The following is a 13,385-nucleotide window of genomic DNA, read 5'->3' on the forward strand; positions in this document are numbered from 1 at the left end:
TCACCTGTGATTGTGTGAGGATTTCTGCAAAACATGCACTGTTGAGGGTACTAGCTGTCTCACTGAACTGGCAAAGCTTCTAGGAAGAGCCAGGCCTTCTACATCTTCTCAGCCTGCTCACAGCTGCTCATCAGCCAGTCAGGATACAGGTGAGATCTGATTGGATTTTGCGATAGGATAAACTGCTCAGCAACTACCTAGGAGGGAAAATGGTAACCGGTAATATATACTAGGTAATATCTGCTTATAATTGTTTCCTCTCAAACTTCCTCAATCTCATTGTGCACCTCTTACAGTCTGGCTCCAATTTTATGGCTTCAATTTTACCTCAGAATCTAATTCCCACCATTGTGCTTTGCCTTCATATTGGTTGTTCTTCCTAATTTATGAGTCACATGTGATTGAACCATTCAACCATGCCATGTTTGCCATGTATGTTTGACACATGAAGCAAGTATTTTTTGTATTTTGCTGTTTGTATTCATGTATCATCCTGCATCAGCTGCGACGGCGTCCAGCCAGCCACATTCCTTTTGATTCCTCCATCTCTGGCTCCTGTTCTACTATCTTCCACTCCTGAGGAACTGTATAATAATCGTGTTGGAGATTTCTCCATCTGCTGCAGACTGTATTTTTTCTGAAACTTGGAATTTCGGTGGCTCACAAAGGCTGCCCCTTGGAGATCAAACCACTACTTTGACTAATAACCCAATAAGTGTCATCTGCTGACAGTCTACAGACTGGCTCGCCCTGAAGTACAAAAGTCCCAGTGCCTTGTAGTAATGAATTAATTAGCCCAGAAACAGCGGTGGAGCTCAATGACAGGGGGTGCTCATTTGGATTTTGCGGAATTGAAATTTCCGCATTTCTGACCGGAAATCAGAAATCGGAAAACAGAACTTGGATTTCTGTACAAATACCGCATTACTGCAAATCAGTAATTTTAGCCAAATCACAGAACTCGGAAGCAATGGATCAATCAGAGAATGCAGAGTCAATTCGGAAGTATTTGGCCAATCAGTGAATGCAAAAAATGACCAAAAAATACTACTTGGAAATCAGAACTCGGAAAACAGAATTCGGAAATCCGTGGAATCGGCGATCTGCATTGGCAGAAATCTGAATTTCCGTGGAATGGGAAATTGGCATTTCCGACCATCCCTTGCAATGTCATTCACATACTCTGGCTTCAACCTTGCCTTCTGTCAGTGGAGCTGTTCTCATTTAATGCATAGGAGCAGGCCCAGATTTACATCACAGGAGCCTATAGGCACTGATAGTAAAGCAAATTGTATGGAAAAGACGGTTTCTCAGGTCTAGGATTACCTGAACACTGGCCGGTGCCTAGCCTCAGCTGGACTGTTCGTACAGCTCATGTAGCATCAAAACAAAAAAGAGACGGCACACCACTGGCTCTGCAAAACTTGCTGTGTATTAAGCGAATCAAAGACTACATGTTACGGATCATTGATCCTTCATCAGGTGTATAACAACAGTGAAATGTTTAAGAACAGGTATAAATACACAATCAAGTGTGGACAACCACACCCTTAACAGCTCCACCCACATAACCTTAACCCCTTAGTCCATGATGCACAGTTGGATAATATAGTATCACCCTAGTGTGAATACAGCGGTCATATGGCACTCCATCTTGGCTACCAAAAAAACATAATATAAAACTGACCGTGCTTCTGGCACTTCCCCTCAAGGACTGCCACAGAACCACCTGTGAAAAAACATTGGATTAAAAACTAATGCATATACCAGCCAGAAATTATATCGTATCCCTACCAATAAGCTGCACGAGGTATATTGTAATATAACATAATATAACATATAAAAACACATCCTATGTGACTCATATTACAAAAAGCATTTTAGGGGCAATCTTTCATTCATGCCTCTGGGGGTTACCACATCCATGTCATGGATCCACCTCGCTTCTCGTTGTTTTAGCAACTTCTCACGATTTCCCCCTCTCTTGGGTATGGCTACAGCCTCCAACACACACCACCTTAATTGTGCAGCGTTGTGACCTGCTGCACAAAAATGTCTGGCCACAGAGGTGTCATAGCTTTTCCGCTCTCCTTCCGCATATTTAGTGATGGCCCTTTTGTGTTCTTGTATGCGGGTCCTGACAGTTCTGGTGGTTTCCCCCACATACATGAGTCCACACGGGCACTTCAGCCCGTACACCACCCATGTAGTGGAGCAATAGTGTCTACCCTTAATTAAAACATCACGGCCTGTATGTGGATGTCCGATTTTTTCACCCTTGATGATGCCACTGCACACATTACAGTTTAAGCATGGGTAAGTACCTGCCCTCCCTGTTATTGTGTTAGCATCAATGGGGGCTGTATCAGTACGTCTCACCCTGTCATATACAGTCCTGCCTCTTCTTATGGAGAATAGGGGCTCATTACAAAACAATGAACCTAGCTCCCTATCGTTCCTCAACATGGGCCAGAACCTCCGTACAGTGTTCTTGATCAACTCAGTATTTTTACCCAAATTGATCACAAAAGGGACACCTTTCTGCTGTCTAGTGCGTACAGTACTTTCTAGCAGGGTGGACCTGTCTGTTTCACCAACTTCTTTATTGACCACTGCCAATTGGTGTAAATTGTACCCCTTCTGTGCAAATTTTGCGGTCAGCACTTGACCCGCTTTAGAATAATCATCATCGTTAGTGCAGATACGTCTGGCCCTGAGGAACTGTCCCCTGGGTATGGCTTTTACCACATGTCTGGGATGGTGACTGTCAGACCGCAATAAATTATTGCGGTCTGTAGGCTTCCGAAACAACTTAGTAACAAACCGACGGTCGGAAATTCTGAGAGACACATCCAAAAAATTTATGTTTTTTTGGTAGCCAAGATGGAGTGCCATATGACCGCCGTATTCACACTAGGGTGATACTATATTATCCAACTGTGCATCATGGACTAAGGGGTTAAGGTTATGTGGGTGGAGCTGTTAAGGGTGTGGTTGTCCACACTTGATTGTGTATTTATACCTGTTCTTAAACATTTCACTGTTGTTATACACCTGATGAAGGATCAATGATCCGTAACATGTAGTGTTTGATTCGCTTAATACACAACAAGTTTTGCAGAGCCAGTGGTGTGCCGTCTCTTTTTTGTTTTGATGCTACATGAGCTGTACGAGCAGTCCAGCTGAGGCTAGGCACCGGCCAGTGTTCAGGTAATCATAGACCTGAGAAACCGTCTTTTCCATACAATTTGCTTTACAATCGATTGTTTGACTGCTCAGTTATGGAAAACGGTGCGAATCAAGACAGTGGCGAAACTACCAGCACCGCCAATGCATTACCAGCCACACAACAAGCCCTCACGTTTTGTTATGGCGAGGAGGACATACAACGCATCCTAGACATGGTTACGCTGGAGGACACAGACCCGGGCATGCTAACGGAGGGTGAAAACCTGAAAGACACATTATATTACCTCAAGCGCAAAGAATTACAGCTATCCATGCACCAAGTATTTCTGGCCGAGTATGTTAAAAACCGACGAATTCCCAGAGGATACAGAGTGGGACTGCGCTCCACACTATTGAACCATGACCAATTGTTCCTACAAAGGTTTTTTGAAATCCTGAACAAGTGCAGCATAGATGTCATGGTGTTGACCATTGAAAGGTTACAGTTCCATTTCACAAAATTAAGAGGTGAAATCCACATTGCTGATACAAAGTTAAAGAACAGCACTGACCTTGATGATTATAATGACATGCTTGTCGAGATAGAGAATAGCATCAATGCGGAGAAACGCACTCTGGCTGCGCGCAAGCAGATGAAGTTGAAGCGCGATGCAGATGACTACAGTGCGGACCGTGTCTATTCCTGGAAAGAGGAGAGGAGGAGAGTGCGCAATGGGGCCCCCATGCCGAGAGGCGCACCGGGAGAGGACGCTGATGGGAACCAACACAATGGTTCCGGGAGCACAGTGTACCCAGGCAGACGAGGCAGCGCTGACGCACTTCCAGGCTCGAGGGAAAGAAGCGGGCACCGCCGCAGAGGCACTAGGAGTAGAGGAAAGCCGCGAGGAGGCAGAGGAGCGGCACGGCCAAATCGACATGGTTATGGATGGGACACTGCTGATTCCATGACTGACGACTCTGACCAGCAGGATTTTCAAGAGGCCCGCGCTCCCACCACAGGGGGCGCGTCAGAAGATGCAGGAAAACGAGGAGGCAACTCAGGCCCCAGCAGACTGAATGCACGCCAGCAGAGGGATTATTATCAGCTAAGGAAGAGAACATAGACAAGGTGAGCAATATCATCAACATTTCCTCCTACAGTCTTGACACAGCTGAACTATCAGTATTGGAGAAGGGATTGGGGTTTGTGCCCACCCATCTGGACTGTATATTTGACTGGGAGGTGGACTGGTTTAAGTTCATACGGAGGCTTAAGCTGAAGGCTTTTTTCAAAGATAGTCTGGCAGACAGTGGGACTGACAATAGACTGTCTAGATACACACAACGTTCAGATTGGTCACCGGATGAGCAATTTCCAGCTATAGACATGTTTGAAAAAGCAGTCAGGCAGGAAATTACCAGACATTGGGACAATACTAGATATGCTCATCCCAATTTAACCGCCACTCAGAATGCTGCCTTGAAAAGATTGGCTGATAACCCTGAGATTATATTCACCAAGGCAGATAAAGGGGGGGCCACTGTGATTCAGAATGCAAGTAGTTATTTGAAGGAGGGTTTTAAGCAGGTACAGAACGAAACCCATTATACAAAATGCGATAGTGATCCAACACCAACAGTAAAAGAAAAAGTGGATTCATTATTGTCTGCAGCTGTAGAGGATGGGGTCATCGATAGTAAGCTGGCCAAGGGTTTGACAGTAGAACATCCTAGCACACCTCTGCTATATCTGTTACCAAAAATTCACAAACAGCTGGTAGACCCCCCTGGACGACCGATTGTGTCCAGTAGGGGGTCTGCGTTATACCCATTGGCAGGTTTTCTGGATACACATTTACAAACGGTAGTCAGCTCATTCCCCCACTGCCTAAAAGACACCACAGATTTATTAGTGAGGCTTGAGGCCCTGAATGAGGTGCCAAGTGACATCATTTTTTGCAGCCTAGACATTCAGAGCCTCTTCACGGCAATACCTCAGGATGAGGCTATTGCCGTTATTGAGGACAAGTTACTCGAGACCAGTCTCCCTAACGGGATGGTATACTTTTTGCTCGATTGTTTGGAATTCATTCTTAAATCTAATTATTTCAGGTTTCACAATGATTTTTACATACAACGCCAAGGGGCAAGCATGGGATCCCCGGCTGCTCCCTCTATTGCCAATATATTCGTGGAATCATTGGAGCGCACCATGTTTTTATGCAATCCAAAATTCAATGTATATATCAGTATTTCCGTTTTGTTGACGATGTATTACTCCTGTGGAGGGGCCCTGAGGAGCTTCTCCATGAGATGGTGAATGAGGCTAACACGGCGGTGGGGTGTCAGGGACCCCCGTTTAGCCGCGGGATAGCGGCGTTTTAGCAGGGGCAAACATGCCCCTGCTATTTATGAGGTCTGAAGCGAGATTTATTCTCGCTTCAGACTCTCTTTAAGTTGCCCCTGAATGAAGGGAGATCTCATCAGTGGAATGCCGAGAGCTGGGTGAGTAACATCTTGTATAGACTCTGCTCAGGACTCTGCATAGGGAAGGAGGGAGGGAGGCACTTGAGGAGCAGTTTGAGACGCCTTTCTATCACCAGGCACCTGTAGGCACGTGCCTACAGTTCTTTATGGTAAATCCAGCCCTATGTAGGAGGTGTTGATGACCATCTCCTGGAAGTTCAAATGATTTCCCCAGACAGGGGTTATATAAGGTTTTCTATTTTTGCTATGAATGCAAATGCTTTTTTTTTGTTCTTAATTAGAACCTAAGAAAAGTTGGTGTTGAAAACTCTCTCTGCTAATTGTTGGATCAGTAAACAATAATGAGGGGTTAAACCATCCCTCCCGTCACAGTCAATTATCACCTGAGGCAATGTTTCACTTTGGAACATATTAGTCTTCAGGACATAGGCTCGTCAAATGAATCACTGACTAAAATATTTTAGTGACGCTTTTTTTCCTGCTTTGTTCTGGAGAGGGTCTCATTCATTATGCTGCACATTCTCACTGTCTCAGTATCCTGTCACCATCTGCACTGAATACTGTGAATAGCACAGTTCTTCACGAATTAGAACTTGGAATAACAGAACACGGCTCTGTATGTTTTCACAATGAGCACTGTGGTTGTGGGAGTCCAATGTTTAAGCATGCTGGGTATGCTAAACATCCATCCAATAAATGCCTTCTACACTTGATAAACCATCTTCTGTCCTGCAGAGGTACCTTGAAGGCGCACACCTCTCAAACAAGGAAATGTTCCTTAAAGTGAATCTGCATCCTTATAAGGAAAATCTGTCAGCGCTTCTATAAAGAAAAGTTATATTTACCTGCGGAGTCTTGTCCCACAAAGCGGCTCCGCATCACTCCACTTCCGCCGCTTGGCCCCGCCTAACTCTCTCCTCCGAGAAAAAAAAAAGCCCGGCAGTTTACTGCAGTAAAAAGCTTGGCATTTTTCTCGGAGGAGAGAGGGGAGGCGGAGCCAAGCGGCAGAAGTGGAGTGATGCAGGGACTTCAGGGCCGCTTTGTGAGACAAGAGTCCACAGGTAAATATAACTTTTCTTTATAGCAGCACTGGCAAATTTTTCTTTTTAGATGGAGATTCACTTTAAGGCCCTTATCACAGCACGATGTGGTACTCTGCCCCGCCACTCCCACGTTGCAGTGGCCATTAATCTCTATGAGACTGGCCACACTATCCACGGTGCAATACAGAAGTGCTCCCGATGACACAGACGCGACGCAGAGTCTAAAGACCCGTACACACGGGCTACAACTGTCGCTGGAAACACATGCCGCATGTTGCGGGGACAGGCCCTCCGTGTGTATGAGGCGCGCGCCACGAACTGTTGCTAGTCAAAGCTGTGGCCGGGCGATTGACTTGGCCAATCGCCGGCAACAGCTGTTTCAGGAACCGTCGCTAGTCTCACGTTGATGCTTTCATGTATATGCTAGTCTCTAGCGACTCTTGTATCTCTATTGTCAGTCCGATAGAGATGTCGCGAACTTCCCATTTTCGGTACGCGAACCCCGTTCGCGAACCTTCGCGGAAGGTTCGGTTCGCCGAAAAGTTTGCGAACCGCAATAGACTTCAATGGGGATGCGAACTTTGAAAAATAGAAAAAATTATGCTGGCCACAAAAGTGATGGAAAAGATGTTTCAAGGGGTCTAACACCTGGAGGGGGGCATGGCGGAGTGGGATACATGCCCAAAGTCCCGGGGAAAAATCTGGATTTGACGCAAAGCAGCATTTTAAGGGCTGAAATCACATTGAATGCTAAATTGCAGGCCTAAAGTGCTTTCAAACATCTTGCAGGTGTATACATCAATCAGGGAGTGTAATTAGAGTTCTGCTTCACACTGACACACCAAACTCACTGTGTAACGCACCGCAAACAGCTGTTTGCGTAGTGACGGCCGTGCTGGACTGGTGCGCACCGTGGCCAGAGTGTAGGCCGTGGCGGTTTTCAAGCCCATATGGTCGCCGGGCTGTGGTAGCTCAATGATAGAACAACAGTGACTGTGCAGCTGATCAAATTTGATCTGTCCACAATGAAGCAACGACCTTATTATCTTCTTGTATGTAGGTAGGCATAGGTAGGTGTCCCAGTAGTTAGCTAGGCATAGGTAGGATTCCCAGTATAGGTAGGTAGGCATAGGTAGGAGTCCCAGTATAAGTAGGTAGGCATAGGTAGGTGCCCCAGTAGTTAGCTAGGCATAGGTAGGAGTCCCAGTATAGGTAGGTAGGCATAGGTAGGAGTCCCAGTATAGGTAGGTAGGCATAGGTAGGAGTCCCAGTATAGGTAGGTAGGCATAGGTAGGAGTCCCAGTATAGGTAGGTAGGCATAGGTAGGTGTCTCATTAGTTAGCTAGGCATAGGTAGGAGACCCAGTATAGGTAGGTAGGCATAGGTAGGAGTCCCAGTATAGGTAGGTAGGCATAGGTAGGAGTCCCAGTATAGGTAGGTAGGCATAGGTAGGTGTCCCAGTAGTTAGCTAGGCATAGGTAGGAGACCCAGTATAGGTAGGTAGGCATAGGTAGGAGTCCCAGTATAGGTAGGTAGGCATAGGTAGGTGTCCCAGTAGTTAGCTAGGCATAGGTAGGAGTCCCAGTATAGGTAGGTAGGCATAGGTAGAAGTCCCAGTATAAATAGGTAGGCATAAGTAGGAGTCCCAGTATAGGTAGGTAGGCATAGGTAGGAGTCCCAGTATAGGTAGGTAGGCATAGGTAGGAGTCCCAGTATAGGTAGGTAGGCATAGGTAGGTGTCCCAGTAGTTAGCTAGGCATAGGTAGGAGACCCAGTATAGGTAGGTAGGCATAGGTAGGAGTCCCAGTATAGGTAGGTAGGCATAGGTAGGTGTCCCAGTAGTTAGATAGGCATAGGTAGGAGTCCCAGTATAGGTAGGTAGGCATAGGTAGAAGTCCCAGTATAGGTAGGTAGGCATAGGTAGGTGCCTCAGTAGTTAGCTAGACATAGGTAGGAGACCCAGTAGTTAGCTAGGCATAGGTAGGAGACCCAGTATAGGTAGGTAGGCATAGGTAGGTCGCCTAGTATAGGTAGGTAGGTGTCCCCGTATAGGTAAGTATGTGCCCCAGTAGTTAGGTAGGCATAGGTAGGTGTCCCAGTATAGATAGTTAGGCAGGGCCTGGCTGGCACAGTAATAACAATTACCAAGGTCCAGCTGCAACAGATAGGGCTGTATAGTTCAGTGAGCAACACACAAAAAATAAAAAACACATCAGGAAAACATTAGAGCTCTCAAAAGAGCTTTTGAGGGGTGCTATTTTAGCAATAACATTTAGCCAGGAGCAAGCCAAGAGCCTAACTAGTCTTTCCCTAGGAGAACAAGTCTGCAGCAGCTGTCCCTAGTCTTTCTCTAGCAGGCACACGGGTGAGTGTAATGGCCGGCAAGCCTGCCTTATATAAGGGGGGGGGGGTGGGGCTCCAGGGCTTAGTGTAACCTGAATAGCTGCAATGTGCCTGCTGACTGTGATGCAGAGGGTCAAAGTTGACCCTCATAGTGCATTATGGGGCGAATCGAACTTCCGCAAAAGTTCGCTTGGTCCAGGCGAACACGAACCCCCAAAGTTCGCCTGGAACCGTTCGCCGGCGAACCGTTCGCTACATCTCTACAGTCCGACGCAACTTCCTGTGTTGCTGAGCAACAGTTGCAGACAGGTTGTTGCCGCATGTATATAATCGTCGCTTGTATACAACTGTCGTTGCTGGAGACTTTCAACTGTCGCTTGTCTCCATGCAACTGCAGACATCCGTGCCTCGTGTGTATCAGCCTTAAAGCGCATTACCAAGCAGTAGTGATGCACACAAATACTGATATTCTTTTCGCATTCATTTTCACAAAAATAATGTAAAATTCGACTTTCAAGCAAAAATTATTTTGGAATACGTTTGTGATATTTTACGTTTTATTTCACATTTTTCAAGTTTAAAAGAACGATTTTTAATGTCCAAAAGAACAACATTTTGCGTTTTTCTTGAATTTTTGCATCGGAAAGAAAGTTTGATTCCTTTGACCATATTTGAAATCAAAAATAGTATTTTCGATAAGAAAATGACTTTGTTGAAAATTTGCAACCAATAATGCTAAGTGGTACAGCTCAATACGCATTTCAATTGGAGTCTTTGGCACCACCACAGTCTATTTAGATTGTTGCTTTGCGGTGGCGGTGCGGGACGCATGCTCTGATTGGCCAAAGTTCAGTGACGTGTGTGTGGAGGGGGTTTGCTCGCTCCTATGCATAGTAGCCCTATTCACACTGCACGCATTTCCATTAGCGTTTCGGGAACGTGTGCAGGTGGCCGACACGCACGACATCAGACACTGCATAGAGTGCACTGTCTGATGTTCACACTGCATGCGTTCGAGACCAGTGTGGTCCGGGAACGCATGCTGCACGCATTTTTTCCAGAAACGCGCGGCTGACCCATTCACTTCAGTGAATGAGATCAGCCACGCAACGCATACAAACGCGGATGGCGTGCGTTCGTATGCGTTGCGTTCCGACGGCAGTCTGCGTTTGCTTATGTGAACAGGGCCTTACCCTGTTGCCGCAGATTAATGTGCACGGGAAAATGGTGTGGCTCTCCTGCTGCAGGACAATCGCACCGCATTATAGGCTTGATTCACTAAACCGTGATAACTCATAGCACGGTCGCGCACGTGTTTTTGCATGCGTTTTCACGTGCAATCGCAAATTTCCATGCGCAATTGCGAATTTCTGAGTGCAATCGCGAATATATGTGTGAATTTGTGAGCGAAAATTTGCAATTGCACGGGAAAATGCACGCAGAAACGCTAGCGTGGCCGTGCTATGAGTTATCACAGTTTAATGAATCAAGCCCCATGTGTGAAATTAGCCTTAAAGGATACCCGAACTGACATGTGACATGGTGAGATAGACATGTGTATGTACAGTGCCTAGCACACAAATAGCTATGCTGTGTTCCTTTTTTTCTTTCTCTGCCTGAAAGAGTTATATATTTGGTATGTAATTGGCTGACTCAGTCCTGACTCAGACAGGAAGTGACTACAGCGTGACCCTCACTGATATGAATTTCCCCTTTTTACCTCTTTCTTGCTCTCAGAAGCCATTTTCTGCTGGGAAAGTGTTTTATAGTTGGAATTTCTCATCAGTGAGGGTCACACTGTAGTCACTTCCTGTCTGAGTCAGGACTGAGTCAGCCACTTACATACCTGATATTTAACTCTTTCAGGCAGAGAAAGAAAAAAAGGAACACAGCAATAGTTACAGTATTTGTGTGCTAGGCACTGTACATACATATGTCTATCTCATCATGTCACATGTCACTTCGGGTATCCTTTAAAAAATGCGTCCTTTCAATCTTTATATCATTATGTCACCCAAAATAATTTTGCAGGGCTCCAAGGAGTAGCAGCCCATCATTCTGCGTGGGTTGCTCGGTGAAGACCTGTAGCTATTCTACACCCTGGGAGAACCCACACTTACCACTGGTACCAGGACCAAGAGTGTGTTCTATCAGTACATGAACTCCTTGCATAAGGGTCCACATTCTGGCAACAAAGGACATTCTCTACCGGAAATTAACATGTTGTCATTCTAGACCAAGGCTTATGTGATCTTTCCTCTAATACAGGTTTCCATAATGCCAGAGTAAATAATATTTCACAGATCTGGTCACTGATAATAATTCAAAGCTTCCTTCAGTGTTATCTTGACACATAATGAATATTGTAAACGGCTAGCGAGAGCTTTTCAGCTGGAAAAAAAATGATGATGTATTGAATTGAAGCATGAAGGTCCATAAAGTCACTACGGCAAAGTCTACATGTGAAGATGTACTTGTGTCTCCCCAGAAGCTTTCCTTATTTCTACAACTAAGGTCCCTCTGCATAAACATGATGGTACATAAAGTCACTACGGAAGAGTCTATGATGAAGATGTACTTGTGTCTCCCCAGAAGCTTTCTTTTTCTCCACAGCTGGGATCCCTCTCTGCAGAAACATGAAGGTCCATAAAGTCACTATGGCAGAGTCTACGGTGAAGATGTACTTGTCTACCCAGAAGCCTTCTTTATCTCCACAGCTGAGATCCCTCTGCAGCATGATAGCGTAATGATTAAGGCCTGCTGTGCTGAATGTGCACACAACTCCAAACTAAGCTGTTGAGAATGCTATCAAACCCCAGACATGTGGAGGCTTCGAGCCAATGAAAGCAATGTCCATTCTCGCCTCTGTCCATAAATCTGCTAACGTTTTCTTTGTTTTTTTTTTAAATGTCTTTGCTGAAAACAGATTATGTGCCTCTGTTTATTGAACGTCTGAGATCACAGACTCAAATCAAATAATAGAGATCAGGCTGATGTTAATTCAGTGGATGGACAAAAAATAGAGAAGAATTATTATAGGGATTACAGAATGGCCAGTCTTCTGCATCGGCAACCAAAGTTTGTCCAGATAGATGCCAGCCAAAGAGACTCGCTTCAAAACAAAATGCTTTCTTTTGGATGAGCATCAGGACTATATTCTAGTCTGTCATGCAGTCACGGTTCTGTCAATTTGAACTAGGTATTTCGGCAGATTTTTGGTTCGATAGATAAATTCCATCACGTCCAATATTATTTCCGATCACTTTTTTTATGGTCGATTTCTCATAGAAGTAAATGGAAATTGATAAGAAAAGATAAGAGAATCGAGGGGCAAATCGAGCGGAGAATAAGTTGGCTGGAAAAACACAGAAAAAAAATGTGAAAATGCAAAACTGCGAGCAAACTCAACCAATGCGCGATGCCCAAGCGGGCCATTGAAATTAATGGCCAGTGTGGTGGTGTGCGTTTCTCTGCATACGTGTGCTCCATGCCTGGAGAAAAATTAGCTGACATACTTCTATGAGACGTTGGTAAGAACTGCCAGATTTTTGCAGAGCCTTTTCTTCCTGTTGCAGTGTGTATATTCTGCTAGAGACGGGGCATCAGATGGAAGCAGGAAATTTGGGCGCCTGCAGCTATTGGACAATTTGGGCGCCCCATAGGTGCTAATACAAATATCGGCTATTGGGTGCCCAAAACAGAAATATAGGTGCCCGATAAATAGCGGGCGACAGGCCCATCTAGCTGAAATGTTTCATTTTTAAAATTACAGAGTTATGGTTTTTGAAAATATTTTTAGTCTTTTGTATTTACAAATTTTTCGTTTTTGAAAATTATCATTTTAAAATACATTGTTTTGAAAACGATAAAGTTAGGAGGGGGGGTTCTAAGCTTAGGCGTCAGGAAGGGAGGTTTTAGGGTTAGGCGTCAGGAAGGGGGGTTTTAGTGCTAGGTGTCAGGAAGTGAGGTTTTAGGGCTAGACATCAGGAAGGGACGTTTTAGTGCTAGGCTGCGTCAGGAAGGGAGATTTTAGGGCTAGGCGTCAGGAAGGGAGATTTAGGGTTGGGCGTCAGGAACTGAGGTTTTAGGGCTAGGCGTCAGGAAGGGAGGTTTTAGGGCTAGGCATCAGGAAGGGGGGTTTTTAGGGCTAGGCGTCAGATCGGGGGATTATAGGGCTGGGCGTCAGGAAGGGGGGGGGGGTTAGTGCTAGGCGTCAGGAAGGAAGGTTTTAGTGATAGGCGTCCAGAAGGGAGATTTTAGTGCTAGGCGTCAGGAAGGGATGTTTAAGGGCTAGTCATCAGGATGGGGGGTTTTAGCGTTAGGCGTTAGGAAGGGAGGTTATAG

This window comes from Hyperolius riggenbachi, chromosome 1 (genome assembly GCF_040937935.1).
Source record: "Hyperolius riggenbachi isolate aHypRig1 chromosome 1, aHypRig1.pri, whole genome shotgun sequence".
NCBI classification, from domain to species: Eukaryota; Metazoa; Chordata; class Amphibia; order Anura; family Hyperoliidae; genus Hyperolius; species Hyperolius riggenbachi.